The following is a 19,654-nucleotide window of genomic DNA, read 5'->3' on the forward strand; positions in this document are numbered from 1 at the left end:
ATTTTAGAAGTCTTTTGAAAACTAAAATTGCAAAACATGATGATGAAAAGCTACCAAATATATTATATCTGTGCATGGATGCTTTATCAAGGTCACTCATTTTACAATTCACTCCTAAAGACTCTCAGTCGTAACACTTTTCTTTCACAAGGCAATGTACCTTTGCTCTGAGATAATTTAGGCTTTATTTACTCAAAGTGAACATTTAAATTTTAAACAACAAATCCATGGACCATAAAGAAGGCATATTCAAAGAAGAGAAAAAATTCTGCTGAGTCTGATGGCATTACTTCAAATTTGGTAAACAGCTAAAAACGTCTGATTTTTTAAAACACCTTAATATACAATGTAAAAGCCAAAAAAGCAAAGAATTTGGTAGATAGGTGGCAAGAAACGACAGATGATTAATATAATATAATATAATATAATATAATATAATATAAGACAGTGATTCTCAACCAGGGATGACTTTGTTCCCTAGGGAATATTTAGCAATGTCTGGAAACATTTTTGGTTGCCCCAACAAAGGCATGGGGGCAGGGGAGGCTGTGTGTCCTATAATGTACGGGACAGCCCTCACAGTAAAGAATTATCTGGCTCCAAATGTCTATAGTGCCAAGGTTGAGAAACCCTAAAATGAATCAGTAGAAAGGATTTATCATATATTGTTAGGCAAAAGAGTAGATTATGAAACATTAAAGCTAGCGTAACTCCAATTTTGTGAAGAAAAAAAGTTAAAAAGTTTATATTTGTATTTGCATATATACCTGTACATATCTAAATATAACATGCACAGAAATGTTAAGAGTGGTTGGCTCTGAATGAGGAGATCATGGATGAATTTTATTTCCTTTTGCTTTGTTTTGTTTTGCTTATCTGTAATTTCTCATTTTTCTACAGTTAATTTACGACTTAAATAAAAAAAATACAATCAAAGTATGGTTTCTATGAAAGAACAAACATTGGCTTTGGCATTAGAAAACTGGGTTTGAACAGTTATGTTTCTCCCTAACAGCACGACCATGTTTAACCTTTTGAGACTGTTTCTTTGTTGGTATAATGGGGAAATAATACCTCACAGGCTTGCTTCTTTTTTTCTGTTTAATTTAAATACAAATTTTATATTCCCTGTGCTCAAGGAAATGCATCAGGTTATAAGTGGAGAATGACAAACAACTAGTCATATTACAATGTGATAAGTAGAATAGACATTCACAGGATTTTATGCAAAGAGGTGGAACAACTAGCTAGCCTCTGGGTGTTACTAATATCCTCTGATATGCTTATACAACCGTCATAATTAGATCTCTTTTTTTTTTGGTTCAGAGTAAAACAGATTGATAAAGCAATTTTCTAATCATAAACAGGAAAGAAGAGAAGTAATGAATATCAAGGTATAGAAGGTACCTAAAGTAGAATTACAGTGCTGTGAGTAGCAACAAGCAAGGGCAATGAAAGAATAGGAAATGCACACAATCTCCCTGAAGGCAGGTAAGTAGGTGGCGGGGTGAGTTGAGTCATCCTCTTTGCTCTTACCATCAGATGGTTCTGAAAGGCCTGACTGGCATCTGGGTGGGGAATAGGGGATGAAAGATTCCTATGTGGGAAGGAAAGGAATCATTGTGCAACTGTGTTAGTTTTGCCAGACTGCGATGACAAATACTATACAATGTGTTAGCTAAACAACAGGAATTTATTGGCTCAAGGTTTTAGAGGTCAGAAACTCCAAATTAAGGTGTCAGCAAGGCCATGCTTTCTCCTGGGGTTGGCAGCCTTTTGGTAATGGCAGTCATCCGTCACACAGCAATGCCCTTGGTTTCCTTCTGTGTCTGCTCTTCTGGATTCTTCTTAGGGCTTTCTGTTTATAAGACCTCCAATAATATGGATTAAGGCCCACTCTGATTCAATGTGACCATACCTAAGTAAGAGCTTTTACGATCCTATTCACAAATGAGTCCACACCTTAATGGATAATACAATCTTCAAAGGGTCTAATTTTTACAAATGGGTTCATAACCACAGGAATGTGGATTAAGATTAAGAACATGTCTTTTCTTTTGTCAGGGAACTTGATTCAATTTACCATAGCAACCATTAATTTATACATTGGACTGGGATAGGATTCTTATAACTCAAAAGTTTGCCTTTATCAATAATTACAAACTATTTAGAGTAATAGTATTGCACTATTGTGCTAGCAGGAAGTGGCTGAGGAATAAACTTTTCTGGACATAGGGAGATATTTATGATACTAGAAATCAGTGTGCTCAATAAGAACACAGCTGCTTCACGATGTGCAATGCTTTGAACAGCTTGTAGGTTAGAGAACTGAGATGAGGAACACAGGGTCGCAAAAGAAGTCAGTATCTACAGCATATAGCGAAGGGTGAAGCAGAGCAAAAGTTGTTAACTGATTGTGGTACCTGGTTTGATAAAGAACTTTTCAAGCAAGTTAGTTGTTCATATTTGATTTGGAAAGCAATGAGAAGCTATAGCTGATAGGATACTGATTTCCTCAGATTTAAAAAAAATATGTATTTTGATCAAACAGTTAATAGGAAGAAACTGCCACATGCCAACTATAAGCAAGGACAAGAAAGGCCAAAAATTTGCTGCCAGCTTCATTGCCCTCTAGGGAGGGGAGGGAGATAAGAGATAGGGAAGCATATGTTGGGTAAAGTCCCACCACTGATGTTTGCCAAATACTCCTTTCACCCGAGTCCCTAGACCTGGAACCCTGTAAGTCTAACAGATTTCCTTCTCATCTTTAAGGGTTCAAACGAAATATTACTTCCTCAGGGATGTCTTCTGTTTCCTCCTCTCCCCCATCTCCAACCCTCCCCCTCTAAATTAGGTGTTTCCCTGTTATAAAGTCTCAAAGTTGTAACTAAATAGTGTTTTGTGATTAAGAGACTGTTTTCTCTTCCATATCTCCAACCAACCTCTCACCTCTCAAACAAGCTTCCGAAGGGCAGGGACACTGACTGCTTTTGCTCACCCAAGAGGTGAGCACTTATCCCCAGTGCCTTTCAGTATTGATACTTAGCAGTCAGTCAATAAGGAATGAATGAATGAGCTTCTGTGTTAAGTGGGTAGAACTGCCAGGCCTATAAAAATTACCCAATAAATACCAGTTATTGGTATTCACATTCATCTCATTTAAATCTCACAAAACCACAGGAAGTATTAAACCCTAGTGCTGCGGTCTAGAAAACCAAGGAAAGTTAAGCAATTCGCATGATCAGGCAGACCCAGAGCGACAGCGCAGGGTCTGGGGGTCACTTCCCTAGCCGGGTTTTCCTCGGTTACCCCAGCGGCCGCCCACAGGCTCGCCCTCCGTGGCTGGGTGCTCACCCACCAGCCCGCCAGTGAAGTTCGTTTTCGCGGTTGGAGAAAAGGCTCCCTGCTGGAGGCAGCGCCGAGGGCAGGACGAGAGCGCCCCACGGCCATGGCAGGAAGGCGCGGGAAATGCAGGAGACCGCGCCAACCCGGCAGGCAGGCTCCCCGCTCCTCGCCGTCGCAGAAACTAACAGATCTTCCTGTGAGGGCGTAGCCCGGGCGTGGACTCCGGGACGCCCACTCCCAGAACGCAGAAGACTCCAGTCCCTCGCGGATCTAGAGGCGCAACACGGCCGCGACCAATGAGAATCACCCCGTACTTCCACCCAGTGCCGGCTTCTCAGAGGCCGCTCTAGGACGCTGGAGGGCCCTCCCCTCAGTGGTCGGGGCTCGGCTGACCCCCGTCAGGAGCCGCCCACCTTTGGGCAAGGCGGGGGCCTAGCTCGGCCGGCGGCTGGGCGAGGCGTAGGCCTTGAGTTACCCCTTGGGCGTGAGAGCTGGGGCGGGAACTTGAGGGGAGTCCTCTGGTCTCCGTTCCCATTCACGTATGCTTTTTTCTGCCCGCCGGCTTCCCCTGGAAAATCCATGGTTTCTAGAAATCTCAGCAACTCCTTCAATTTTTGAAAGAAAAAAAAAATTCGATCTTCCTCTGCTGCAGGGCAAAAAGAAAAGAAATGACCATTTCTTAGTCTTTATTATTTTCGAATAGTTTCTTGTATGCCTTCTCAGTTTTGTTTTTAATTCTTGCTATCGAAGCCTTGACTTAGGGAATCAAATGAAAGGAGCCCCTAACTGCAATTTCCTTCAGTGTGGGACCGAATAGCCTCTAAAACTTGGGATTTTTTTTTTCTTCTTATGGAGCTTCAGGCTTAAAAAGAATTAAACATTAGCTCCATCACCTACACTGTAGCCAACTCAGCTAACCAATACAGAAATATATTATTACACAGCGACCAAGGAGGAAAAAAGAAAAAGTACACCATTAGAACCACAAAAGATTAAAGCAAATTCTTAGAGCTAAAAGCTCTGAATGTGGGTGTGGCAGATCTCATTTGAAAGGAGTTAGAAGTCTCTATGAGGTAAAGGGAAATAAATGACAAGGGGAAATGAATGGGTATATGCATTTCTAAATGTAAAACTATCAAATAAAAAAATTTTAATGACTGGGTTTATTGAGGTGACATGCAATAATTCTTAAATGTTCTGCTATTAGGTTTCTGCATTATGGAGGAAATTAGAGGATTATAATGAAATAGTGAAGCATGACTCATATGCTTATTCTTCATCAAAAGGCTTTTGTCGGTTACCCAAGTCTTTAAAAAAGATCCCTAATTTCACCTTATTTTCAGTACAAATACTTTGACAAATACTAATATTAAAACCAAATGTTGCTTTGTGTATATAATTTTTGATACAAGCGTCCTTGCATGGGTCAACAAAGAGCTAAAGACAATCAAACTAAAGAGGAAAAATTAAAGTCGATGCTCCTAAAGTCGATGCTCCTAAAATTCAAGCCGATGCTCTAGTTAAGAACCCCAAGGAATTCAGTTTCAGTTGGAAAATCTAAGAGCTAAAACAGAATACTTATTAATTAATTTATTATATTATCTATCTTAGGAATCTGCCTTGGCAATCTTTTATTCTTAGTGCTTCCCTCTAATAACGTCCTCATTTTATTGCTATGTGCATAATGATGTTCTTTAGTATATCCAAGAGAGTTTTTGATATTGGAACATGCAATGACTCATGTTACAGTCTAGCAGCTTGAAAGAGTGATAATGAGGTTCTCTCCTTTTTACATTTATAATCCCCTTTCAGACATATAATTTCATTTAAAAGTTGATATTGTTCTTCTAGATTTTCTGTACAATAATGAAATGCAAAGCAATGATTGTTCCCCTAAGACAACTTTAAGTTTTTTGAGAGCTATGATAAGGACTTTGCAGCAGACTCTGAAGGTATCATTTGGGAATTTAACACAATGCACTGGAAGGCCAAATGAAAGGGAAGGTTTTAAATTAAAATGTGTGGATGAAAATCTATAATCTGGCACCAAATCAGTAGAGATATATAGTGGGTGGCAAATAGAACTGCAGGAAGAAAGTGGAGATATCTTATTACTGCCTGGAGTTCATATTAGTAGGTCTCAACCCCAGCTCAGCATTGTAGCAAGAATTGCTTAGACCACAAAGACAGAAGGAAAAGGGGTGTTTGGGGATGAAAAGTTCAAGAAAGATAAATTCTAAAAATAATAATAACAGTAACTACCATTTATAGAGCATTTATTAAGTGCCAGTTACCATGATAAATATTTTGCATTCATTATGCCTTCAATCCTTGCAACAACTCTGGGGGAGGAATCTTAGGGGCCATCTTAGAAGTCTGCCTACCACAATGAGACTCTAAAATAGTAATTATAATTATACTGTGTATGATACACAATAGGTAATTTCAATGTAATGAATTTAAAAGAGATGGTTAGAAGTTTTCTGGTGGCAAGTGTCAGAAACCAAACAACCAAACACCCTTGGGCAAACAGGGCAAAGTGTTGGAAAGACGTCATTTAGTTGAAAGAAATTTCTTAAGAAGATACTTAGGAAAGCAGAAACAGTTGAACTAGGGCCCAGGAAGTAGCCAGGAAACATTGCACCTAGCAACAACATTCTTTCTCATATTACTTCGTTTTATTTTCTCCATAGAATTAGCAGTATTTGAAATATTATTTACTTAATTCTTCATTATCTCTTTCCCCACTAAAATGGAGGATTCTTTGTGTATATATTAGACTCAATAACATACATCTTGGTAAATGAATAAACATACAATGCTATATAGATTTCAAGATATTTATTTAAAAATGAAAATCCCATTAAATCCAATTAGAAGGCAACTTTTTTTCTTGTGTAAATGAAACTTGACAATTACTGGGGAAAAAAACAAATGAAATTACAATTTTGCTGCAAGAGAAGAGGGGAAAGACAAAACATAACTTCTATCTCTCTTATTTGGAGAAAGCCTCCCATGTAAATATTTTCTGATGAATTAAATCTTTTAACTGTAAGTTGTTTAGGGTTCTTCATTTGGCATCACTTACTCAGTTTGGTCTCAGTGATAGTCACCATGTTACAAAGTAGACTGTGAGTTTATAGTAAGATCAAACTCAATTGTTTTCCTTGAAAGTGCCCCTAGAAATAAATCAAGCAAAAAAAAAAAAAAATTCTTAAATTTTGTTTTTTATCATATCCCAAGATATTTTACAGAGTGAATGAGGGGATGTAAATAATATAAGATTATAATCTTTTTTTTTCTTTTAACTTAGAATTGGAAATGCAATCAGACACAAACTACTGAGATACATATTTTACTTGCTTTTGTATGGGCTTTTGTATCAAACCAAACTGTAAATTACAATTATATACTACATATCAGCATAAACAGATAGGCTCAGACAAATGAATGGCTCTGTTGATGACTTCTTCTCAGTTAAGTTGATGTACACTTGCCACCAGAAAATTTCTAACCCTCTCTTTTAAATTCATTACATTGAAATTACCTATTGTGTATCATACACAGTATAATTATAATTACTATTTTAGAGTCTCATTGTGGTACCCATGCAGGGCTCATCATTACAAAATAAAAAATGCACTTTGTTCAAAAGGTAGGAAAAAAAGTGCTGTTAAAATATAAAGCTTTTTCCTTTCTTTTGCAATCTCTATTGACTTACCTTGGCTTTTTTTTTTTTTTTTTTTTTCCTTATGTCTCATCTGTGTCCCTTTGAGCCTCCTGTCCTCCATCCTCAGAACCCATCCAGGATCATCCTTGGCATTCAATTGTCATCTATTTAGACTGTCTTTTTTTTTTTTTTTTCCAACTGTGGGAACATATATACAGCCTAAATCTTCCCATTCCACCCCCTCCCTAGCATTCCATTAGTGGGATTAATCACATTTAGAATGTTGTAATGCTATCACCTTCCCACCATCCATTACTAGAAATTTCCCTTCACCTCAAACAGCCACCCTACACTCATTTCTTAACTCTCCATTGCACCTTCCCCCACTTCTCATAACCCATACTCTACTTTTCATCTCTATGGTCATATTCTCTGATAATTTCTTTGTGTTTACTGTGGGGCTTAAAATTAACCTCTTAAATCCATAACAATCTTGTTTTTTTCTTTGATACCAACTTAACTTCAATAGGACATGTAAACTATGTTCCTATACTCCTCTATTCTCCCACCTTTATATAGTTCTTGTCAAAAATTACATATTTTACATTGAGTCCAAAACCACTGATTTGTCATTAGAGTGTGTGTATTTTATATCATGTAGGAAGTAAATAGTGGAATTATAAATCAAAAATTATTGACTTCTATTTGTATTCCATTCTGGTCAGAGAATGTGCTTTGAATATATTCTTTTTTTTTTTTTTTTAGTTTATTGAGGCTTGTTTTATGTCCCAGCATACTGTCAATTCTGGAGAAAGATCCGTGATCACTAGAGAAAAGTGTGTCCTGGTGATTTGGGATGTAAGGTTCTATATATGTCTGTTAAAATTCTCTATATCTCTCTCTCCTTTCTCTGTTTCTCTGTTGGTAAGGCTCCCTTTAGTAGCTGAAGTAGGGCAGGTCTTTTATTGGCAAAATCTCTCAGCATTTGTCTGTGAAAAATTTAAGCTCTCTGTCAAATTTGAAAGACAGTTTTGCTGGATAAAGTATTCTTGGTTGGAAATTTTTCTCTCAGAATTTTCAATATGTCATGCCACTGCCTTCTCGCCTCCACGGTGGCTGCTGAGTAGTCACTACTTAGTCTTATGTTGTTTCCTTTGTATGTGGTGAATTGCTTTTCTCTTGCTGCTTTCAGAACTTGCTCCTTCTCTTCAGTATTTGACAGCCTGATCAGAATATGTCTTGGAGTGGGTTTACTTGGATTTATTCTATTTGGAGTTCGCTGGGCATTTATGCTTTGTGTATTTATATTTTGTAGAAGGTTGGGGAAGTTTTCCCCAACAATTTCCTTGAATACTCTTTCTAGACTTTTACCCTTCTCTTCCCCTTCTGGGACACCAATGAGTTATTTTATCTATCATATCCCTGAGTTCCATTTCGATTTTTTTAATTTTTTTCTCCATTCTTTCTTTTGTTCTTTCATTTTCTGTTCTGTGGTCCTCTAGGACACTGAGTCATTGTTCAAATCCCTCTAATCTTGTATTATGAGTATCCAGAGTCTTTTTAATTTGGCCAACAGTTTATTTTATTTCCATAAGATCTTCTATTTTTTAATTTACTCTTGCAATTTCTTCTTTATGCTCTTCTAGGGTCTTCTTTATGTCCTTTATATCCTGTGCCATGTTCTTCTTCATGTCCTTTATATCCTGTGTCATGCTCTCATTCTTTGATTGTAGTCCTTTGATTAATTGCGCCAAGTAGTGTGTCTCTTCTGATATTTTGATTTGGGTGTTTGGGATTGGGTTCTCCATATCATCTACTTTTATCATATGCTTTAAGATTTTCTGTTGTTTTTGGCTGCTTGGCATTTGCTTTGCTTGATAGGGTTCTTTCAAGTTGTAAAAAATACCAGTCTAATTTTTCAGAACTACAACTTGGTGGTGTACACTTTAACTAACCAGCAGATGGCGTCTGCGAGTCACCTATTCCCCTCAAGTCAGTTCTCCTCAACTTTGTCTTTGTGGTGTGTGGGGAAATGATTCTTGTGGGGTTCAATTGGTGAACTCAGTTGGGTGTGTTTTTGGTGCTGTCTGCCCTGAATGTGGGGCATGTGTTTGGGTGGTTAGGGAGGCAGGGCGGCTTTAATATTCAAACCTCCCAGGTGTTCCCAGAGATTCAAGGCTGTTGCAAGAGTCTAAGCCTTCATTTCGGTTTTGCCCCAGATTTTCTCTGCCACTGACCCACAAGTCACCGGCATTGACGTAGCGTCCCTGGGTTTTCCGAGCAGGCCCCTTTCTCAGCTGTGATCTTCCAGGACCTCTGCTGAGGGAAGAATGGCTATGTCACAAGTGCATGCCATCCCTCAAGGGAAGCCCTGGGCTGCCGGGCTGTGCAGTGGCACTCCCAGCCTAATGCAAAGATGGCTGAATGAGGCATCTCAACCCTCCCCTTTTCACACAGCTCCGCCTTCGCAGCTCCGGGACAACTAGCTGTGGGTGCACCCAAAGCCACTGTCCATGGCCGATATTGTGGCATGTGCTTCCTGGTGCGGCTCTGGGCTGTGGGGACGGCCGTGTGCAGGAGTATCTCCAGCCCGCCAGGGAACCGGCTGCAAGCAGCATGGTTTTTTTTCTCCTTTTGGCTCTCCCCTCTTGCCCCCTGGTCCTGAGGGAATTGGCAGTGGTCTATCCTCCACACCATACACCGAGAGGTTGGCACAGCCCACTCCTGCTGTGTTTCACTGCGTGGTTCTCACTGTCATAACTGCAGCTGCTCCTGGGTTTTTTTTTTTTAAAGAACTAGTCCATCTCCAAACGCCAACCACCAGTTTCCCCACACCACAGCGTGGCCGCGGGACTTTCAGCCAGCTTACTCACTCATTTCAGAATGCAGATTCCCAGTTTCACCAAATGCACGTCCCTGTGGATTTAGCAGAACTTGTCCAGGTGATGCATCGCTGAAACTGGTGTTCTGGGTCACTTTCTGGTTTTTATCTAGTATTTTTCATGGAGGCGTTTTTTTTGCCCTGTCTCACCTAGCCACCATCTTAGGTTCTACCATTCATTTTTAAATGTAAATATAAGAGCATTTAACTCATATGAGAATCACTGAAATTACAGAATTTATATTTTGTAGTTCATACATGAATATCTATTTCATTCTTACCAGAATGGTAGAAACTGCACAAAACTACTGTTTTTTATTTCACTTCTTGATATATGCACATTCTATCAACACTCTCTACCTTTGACTTAGGAGTAAGAAAGGACTGAAAAGGAAAGTAATTATGAGTTGCCCTAGCTTTCTCTCTCCCCCTGTGTTGTCATTTTTAGTATTTGTGTTTGGCTAATACTGAGAAGTAATATAAGAAATATGATAGGGTTCCTTAGTTATTGGTGTTTCGTAGAATGCCATTGCCTTCCTTCTGCATTTGAAGCAAGTTCTGTTTTGAATGGAAATCTTGGTCTCTTGGTGGGTGTGCTGGTTTGAATGTATTATGTCCCCCAGAAAAAGCCATATTCTTTGATGCAATCTTGTGGGGCAGACATCTTAGTGGGGATTAACTTGGAACATTTGGATTAGGTTGTTTGCATGGAAATGTGCCCCACCCAACTGTAGGTGATAACTCTGATGAGATATTTCCATGGAGGCATGGCCCCACCCATTCAGGGTGGGCCTTGATCAGTGGAGCCATATAAATGAGCTGACATAACAGAAGGAACTCAGTGCAAATGTGAGTGACATTTTGAAGAGGAGCTACAGCCAAGAGGGACAATTTGAAGAAAGCACAGGAGCTGTAGATGAGAGACAGTTTGTAAACGGCCGTTGAAAGCAGACTCTTGCTCTGGAGAAGCTCAGAGAGGACAAATACCCCAAGTGCAACTAAGAGTGACATTTTTGAGGAACTGCAGCCTAGAGAGGAACGTCCTGGGAGAAAGCCATTTTGAAACCAGAACTTTGGAGCAGACACCAGCCACGTGCCTTCCCAGCTAACAGAGGTTTTCTGGACACCATTGGCCATCCTCCGGTGAAGGTACCCTATTGCTGATGTATTACCTTCGACACTTTATGGCCTTAAGACTGCAACTGTGTAACCAAATAAACCCCCTTTTATAAAAGCCAATCCATCTCTGGTGTTTTGCATTCCGGCAGCATTAACAAACTAGAACAGAGGGGGTTGTCGGTACCCTGTTTACTCACTAGATAATACACTTACCTTGTATTCACTTTAGTCTCCTTGAACTCCCATGCCTTGTGGAATGCCGTGCTCATGAGACTTCTGGAATATTATATGCAAATGGATTGGCAAGGCATGTTGGCTATACATATTGTGCACATGTCTTCTGCTTACAAGCATGTTCCATTGTCCCATCAAACTTCACTGACAAAACACAAGTTCAAAGTTAAAATTATTAAGAATTTCAAGATGGCAACAGGAGAGGATTAAACCAAGCAAAGGGCCCTTCTGAATGCAAGGCCCTGTGAGATTGCAGTGGTCACATGGTCATGAAGCCAGAACTATGCCTGTGTTAACCTCGCCAAAAGGCCCACCTTCCCTTTAATGTGTACGCATTGAGAAACCCTGTATGTATAATACCTGTTGTCAGAAAACTTTCCTGGGAAATGTTAAAGTTACATATTTTCCTGGACTGCTGAAATACTATTGTCTAGAATACTAACTTATTAAGGGCTCCTCATTTGATCTTAATGCTAGTCTAGGACTAGCCAGAGGGACTGCATTCTAGGGGCACGTATGACACCAGAAGGAAAGATAGAAGATAAAGACTGGGACTGTATAACTTAATGAACCTAGCGTGGTCAATGATGATGATTAAATGTACAAATATAAGAATGTTTTTACATGAGGGAGAACAAATGAATGTCAACTTTGCAAGGCCTTGAATATTGGATGGTATTGGGGAAAAGATACAATCAATGCAAACTAGAGTCTATAGGTAACAGTAACATTATAATATGCTTCCATTAATTGTAACAAAGGCACTATACCAAAGCTAAAACATCCATGATGGGGGATACAAGGGAGGGGTATGGGATTTCTGGCAGTGGTGGTGTTGTCTGATCTTTTTGTTTTATTTTATTTTATTTTTATTTTTTATTTTCTTTCAATTCATCTTTTTAATTTTTTTCTTTTTTCTCCTCTTCCTCTTTCTTTGTGTAAGAAATGGAAATGTCCTCATATAGATTGTGGTGGTGAATTCATATCTATGTGATTATACTGGGAAGCATTGATTGTTTACTTAGGATGGAATGTATGGTATGTGAATAAAATTGTCTAAAAAAGAAAAACAGATACAAATGGTGGAGAAAATTTGGAAAGAGAGGGATGTACCAAAATCACTGTTGGTGGGGAACTAGAATGGTGCAGCCCATCTGGAAGGCAGTGTGGTGACTCCACAGGAAGCTAAGCATGGGGTTGCAATGTGGTCCTGAAACTCGGTTACTGGGTATATATATACCTGGAAGAACTGAGAACAGGGACATGAATGGACATTTGCACAATGGTGTTTATGTCAGTAGTATTCACGATTCACAATGAATGGAGGTGGCCTAAGGGTACATGGACTGATGAATGGAATGGTGAACTGTGGTGTATACATATGTTCTAGTTTGCTAATGCTGCCAGAATGCAAAACACCAGAGATGGATTGGCTTTTATAAAAGGGGGTTTTTTGGTTACACAGTTACAGTCTTAAGGCCATAAAGTGTCCAAGGTAACACATCAGCAATCGGGCACCTTCATTGGAGGATGGCCAATGGTGTCGAGAAAACCTCTGTTAGCTGGGAAGGCACTCGGCTTGTGTCTGCTCCAAAGTTCTGGTTTCAAAATGGCTTTTTCCCAGGACATTCCTCTCTAGGCTGCAGTTCCTCAAAAATGTCACTCTTAGTTGCACTTGGGGTATTTTTCCTCTCTCAGCATCTCCGGAGCAAGAGTCTGCTTTCAACGGCTGTTTTCAAACTGTCTCTCATCTACAGCTCCTGTGCTTTCTTTAAAGTGTCCCTCTTGGCTGTAGCTCCTCTTCAAAATGTCACTCACAGTTGCACTGAGTTCCTTCTGTTATGTCAGCTCATTTATATGGCTCCACTGATCAACTTAGACATCCCGAATGGGTGGAGCAACACCTCCATGGAAATTATCCAGAGTCATCACCCACAGCTGGGTGGGGTGCATTCCAAAGAAGCACTCAAAGAATTACAATCTAATTGACACTGATAATGTCTGCCCACACAAGATTACATCAAAGATAATGGCGTTTGGGGGACACAATATATTCAAACTGGCACAACATATAATGGAATATTGAGCAGCTACAAGAAGGAATGAAGCTATGAGGTATGCAACTAGGTGAATGGAACTTGAAGACAGTATGTTGAATGAAATAAACCAGAAATGAAAAGACAAACATCATAATGCCTCACTAATGTGGACTAACTATAATGTGAAAACACTGGAGAGTTGAATCTGAGAGCATAGGTTATCAAGGAAAGGCTTATTGTAAAGGTCCCTAAATTGTAAGCTCTTACAGCAGTCACATCCATTCATGATCTGTAACTGTTATTTCTAAATTCTGAGATGCCAAGCTCTTTGTGTATAACCTGGTCAGTCCCTGGAACTTCAGGTACCCGTGTGACACTTGAGACTCAGAGCCAGAGTTCGGCAGCTATGAACGTCAGCATTACCACATACAGCATCTGTTAACGAAGCTGAAAAAGATATCAGACTTCAGTTAGAGATATGAACAAAATGGACTTCATTAAGACTAAGTTTAATCAGACTAAAATAAAGGATGATATTGATGGTGTTTTAAAACTTCAACTTCTGTGTGAGACCAAAGAAAGAGATGTTTATTTGGTGCAAAATCTATATTTTCTGTAGCATACTATATAATTTAATGTGTATGTTCAGTTTATTCAAACACCATAATTACATGAAACTTTGAATAGGGAGTGAGAAATGGTTGGTTTGTACAGGTTAGTGTGAAGCCCCAGTACATCCCAGAGTAATTTAGGCAGAGAAGAAAAATGCATTTGCAAAGCCCCCTTGAGGGACTGGGGGAAAATGTGGAAATATTAAAATTCCCCATCTAGGGAATTACTGATATTCTCACAAACATTGGGGACTACCAGTGTAGAAAACCGAGCCCCTGATCTTGGGGCTTGCCCTTATGAATCTTGTTACTGCGAAGGAGAGGCTAAGTCTACTTATAATTGTGCCTAAGAGTCACCCCCAGACTCAGATGCAGCCTCTCTCTCTAAGCCAACTCTGCAGGTAAACTCACTGCCCCCCTACATGGTACATGACTCCCAGGAGTATAAATCTCCCTGGCACCATGAGACATGACTCCCAGGGATGATTCTGGATCTGGCATTATGAGATCGATAAAGCTTTCTTGGACCAAAGAGGGGAAGAGAAATGAACCAAAAAATGGTTTCAGTGACTGAGAGATCTCAAATAGAGTCGAGAGGTCATTCTGGAGGTTATTTGTATGCATTATATAAATATCCCTGCTTAGTTTTTAGTGTATTGGAATAGCTAGAAGGAAATACCTGAAACTGTTGAACTGCAACCCAGTGTAGCCTTGATTCTTGAAGATGATAGTATAACTATGTAGTTTACATGGTGTGACTGTGTGATTGTGAAAACTTTGTGGCTCACACTCCCCTTATGGGATAGGTTAGTAGAAAAATGGGACAAAAATTAAATGAATAATAGGAGGGGATGGGAGGATGGGATGTTTTGGGTGTTCTTTTTTACTTTTACTTTTATTCTTATTTTATTTTACTTTGGAGTAATGAAAGTGTTCAAAAATTGTAGTGATGAATACACAACTATATGGTGGTACTGTGAACAACTGATTTTACACTTTGGATGATTGTATGGTATGTGAATAGATCTCAATACAATTGAATTTTTAAAAAAAGGGACTGCATTCAAATTTAGCAAATCAAGGTTTTTAAAAAAAATGAGATCAGACTAAATTGTCTCTGCAAAAGTTAAAAGCTTTTGATTTTAAAAGCAGTAAACATACAACTGTATGGCTTAAGTGAAAATTTGATAGAAAAATTACTATTTCAACAAAATAAAACAAAACAATTTAGAAAATTTTCCAAATATTTTAAAACTTTCTATGACTGTATACTTATACAAAATATGTTCACAAATCCACTCAAGACATTATACACAGTATAAAATATGCCTTACCAGACCTTTCCTAATTAGATATGACCTCCTCAAGGCTAAACCATGTTGGGAACAATTTGGGATCTGCAAGATGATTCCATCCATGGCATTTATTATTTGTTTTGGTCAATAAAGTTTCATTTCATTCTATGGTCACATATTGCAACATACCTAATCCATATCAAGTGTCTGGCAAATACATACATGGTTGTAGTTATAAGGGGGATAATAGAGTATATTTATCAGGGTATATTATCCTACATTATTCTATATTTCCCTATCAGTGTATATATTATCACAAAATCAGATTGTGTGAGTCTTTCAACTTTGTTCCTTCTTTTCAAAATAATCCAATTTTTAAAATGGACAAAGGCTTAAATAGACACTTCACCAAAAAGGTTACATGGATTGCAAATAAGTATATGACAAGATGGTCAACATTATTAGTTGCAAGTTAAAATAGTAATGACTGAGGTGTGCTTATTTGTTCATTCACTAATGGTCTAGACAGATGAATTCTAGCTCAGAAAGGAGATTTGAGTTCAGCCTGAAGAAATGGAAAGCATTTCTTTAAAAGTAGAGGTATATATATTGTTGTTGCAAGCCCTTTGTCAGATAATGTGATTCACAAATATTTTCTCCCAGTCTGGCATGGTTGGTGTGTCTTTTCTTCTCCTGACTTTTATCTTTTGCAGAGCAAAATTTTCTAATTTTGAAGAAGTTCTATTTACCAATTTTTTCTTTTATGGATAATGCTTTTGGCATTGTATCCAAGAACTCTTTTCCTAACTGAAAGCCACAAACATTTTCCTCTGTATTTTCTTCTAAAATTTGCATCATTGTGTGTTTTATGTTTAGGTCTATGATCCATTTTGAGTTAATTTTTGTATAAGGTGAGAGATATGGGTCCTGGTTCATTTTTAAAAAAAACAATTGTGCTATTACAATTTTGGTTTAAATTGTGGTTCACTGCTTGTGTTGTGCAGTTCAATGGATTTTTTTTTTTTATGTGGATGTCCAGTTGCCCCAGCACCATTTGTTTAAGACTATCCTGTCTCCATTGAATTGTGTTTGCATCTTTGTCAATAATCAGTTGATAATATTTGTGTGGGTATATTTCTAGATTCTTTATCCTCTTTCATTGATCTGTGTGTCTATGCTTTCACTAATAGCTCACTCTCTTGATTACTGTAGCTTTATAGTAAGTCTCGCAATCAAATTGTATGAGTCTCTAAACTTCAGCTTTGTTCTTTCTTTGCAAAACAATCTAATTTAAAAAATGGACAAAGCTTTAAAAAGACACTTCACTAAAAATGTTACATGGATTGGAAATAAGTACATGACAAGATGCTCAACATCATTAGTTGCAAATTAAAACCACAAGGAGATACCACTATATACCTGTCAGAATGGAAAAACAAACATCTACCCACACCCTCAAATTAAAACAAACAAACAAACTGATAATATGGAGTGCTAGTGAGAATAAGGAGCAATTGGAACTCTCATACATTGCTAGTAGGATGTAAAATGATGCTTCCACTTTGGGAAAAGTTTGGCAGTTTCTTAATGAAGTTGAACCTACATTTACTACAGAGCCCAGCAATCCTGCTCCTAGGTATTTACCCAAGTGCAATGCAAATTTACGTTTACACAATAAAACCTGTATCTGAATGTTTATAGGAACTTTATTCATAATCTGGAAAACAAAAACAAAACTGGAAAACTGGGAAAAAAACAAACAAAACAAATGTCCCTCAACTGGGGAATGGATAAACAATGAAATGCTACTTGCAATAAATCAGAGTAACTATGAATACATGCAAAAACAGAGCAATCTTAAATGCATTATGCTAAGTGAACGAAGGTAGACTCAGAAGACTGTATACTGTATGATTCTATTTATAAGACATTTTGGAAAAGGCAAACTATAAGGATGAAGAGCAAACAATGGTTGCCAGGGTTAAGTGTAGGGGAAGGGTTGACTTCTGTAGCATGAGGGAATTTTATGGGGTCTGCTGGAATTATTCTGCATTTTGATAGTGGTGGTGGTTACATTGGTCAATACTCATAGAACTGTACACCAAAAACAGTGAATTTTTCTGAATGTAAATTAAGAAATTAATGAAGTAAATGTGGAGGTGTCAAGTATTCTATTGCTGGAGGGGAATGGGAAGAGGTAACTGTGTGGTGGGAGGTAAGAGTAGATAGTTAAATTGCTTGTAGATTTGTAAAGAGCCCTGAAGTCAAGGTTAAGAAACTAGGATTTATGCTCTAAGCCAAAGCATTTAAATGTGGGAACAGAAAATTGGAAAAGATGGTTAGGTGGCTCAATCTGTTGACAAAGTGCAAGAACCCTAGGAAGACAGGCAAGGAAGGGTAAATACCTTATATCTGAATAGGAATTTACAAATTGAAAACTGCTTTCACTTACTCCATTTCAATTAATCTTCATAAGAACCATTGAGGTTAGAATTATTATCCTCAATTAATAAATGCAAAAATGGAAGCACAGAGAAGTTAAGGGATTTGCTTAAATTCACACTATGCAACTGTGAAGGTAAGAACTGAAACTGTTAATCCTAGTATTTACCACAATCTGTAAATGGGCTGTAAATGTTTTCTTGCTCCTTGTTCTGTACCTCCCACATGACTTCTGGGGAGGAACCCTGTCCAGGCAGTTCAGTGTTGTATGTTCAGAGCCTCTTAAGTGCTTGGCACATAATCGCTGCTCAACAAATATTTGGGGAATAAGTAACCATCCAAGTTAGAAAGCAGAAATAGAGTATTATATCTAGCAGGATTATTTTTGGCAGGTATGCTATCTGCAGTGATAGGAACAGTTGTTTCTTATACTGTTCTCTATCCCAGTAGTTCTCAAACCTGGATGTGCAGAAGACTCACTTTCATATATTTTTAAAAATCTAAACAATATAAGTGAAACAACATCACAAGATTTATAAAACAAAGTAAAATCTCCAGTCCTAAACACTGTTACTCTCTAATCCCCATCCCCATCCCCATCCCCATCCCCATAGTTGAATTCTACTCCCAATAATGGTACTTACCTTTGCAAAATAAAGCATGCTTACAATACTCTTTCTAGATTTTTCAATTTTATGAATTATCTATTCACTTCCTACTATGGAAGAAGAGGATTTAGCTCTCTCCCACTACTTTCACTCAGTTTCCACTCATTCTTTTCCTACAATGTATGTAAATTTTAATTCTTGGTTAAATGAATATTGGTGCTTAGATTAGGATGATTATGCAGTTATTTTTTAAGGTTGAGTCACATGGTGTACTTCCATTAAATTTTTTAAAAGTGAAGTTTCATTTAAGTCTTGTTTTCCTGTGGTTCGTTTTCCATTTGCTTTGTTTTCATATTCCTATCCCTAAGTCATCTCCAATTCTGTCAGAACTAATACAGCTCATGTGGTCAAATACATCAGGATATCTATTGAACTTGGTGCTTTTTAATGGAGTCATCAGTTCTGGAGACTTCCGTTCTCTCTCATTTTGTGCTGACTGCTTTTTAGGCATGTCATGCAAACTGTTAATCCTGGAAATTTCCTTCACCATCATCCTTGGTATTCCCTTTTTCTTTCTCCATGTTGATCCTGTGTCTTCATCTCTCTTATTCCCTCTTTTTGGCAGAAAACACCATCAACTGCCTTACAGAGAAAACTTTTTGGATCTTGCATGTCTAAAAATTTCTTCATTCTACTATTACCCTTGATTGGTTGGTTGGATTTATAAAGCCTTTTAAATTGTTATCCTTTTGAAATTGAAACATAAGCCTCCATTTCTTCTAGCTTCCAGTGTCATGGTTGAAAAGCCCAATGCCATTCTCTGTTTTCACTTATCTTTTGTCCATGATCTGTTTGTTATTCTATCTGAAGCACATAGGGAATTTTCTTTATCTCTCCTGTTATAAAATTTCAGGATTAAATGCCTTTTTTGTGTGTGTCCTTTTTGTTAATTTCACAAGGTGCTCAAAGGGTACTTTTCAATCTGGAAACTCATGTCTTTCAATTCTAGGAAAATTTATTTCTTTGACAATTTCATCCCTCCCCTCCCTTACCTCACTTTGCTTTGTATAGGTTAGAACTCCTATATCCCATATAGGAATGGGAACTCCTAAAGGTTAGATGTTCAATTTCCTGGCATGATCTTCAATTTTCTTAACTTTTGTCTATTTGTTGGCTATTTGCCTCTTTGTTCTTTTTTGAGATTTCTTAACTTAATTTTCCATCCTGATATCAAATTTAAAAAATTGTTATATTTTTAATTTCTAGTCCTAGAGCTCATATTTTTCTCTATTTCTTTTTTAAAAGTTAAAAAAAATTCATATCTTCTCTTATTTCTCTAAGCATATTGCTCATAGTTCTTTGGAAATTTACCTCTATTTTTTGCTTCGGTTTGTTTTTTTTTCTGTTTGT

Source organism: Choloepus didactylus, chromosome 13 (genome assembly GCF_015220235.1).
Source record: "Choloepus didactylus isolate mChoDid1 chromosome 13, mChoDid1.pri, whole genome shotgun sequence".
NCBI classification, from domain to species: domain Eukaryota; kingdom Metazoa; phylum Chordata; class Mammalia; order Pilosa; family Megalonychidae; genus Choloepus; species Choloepus didactylus.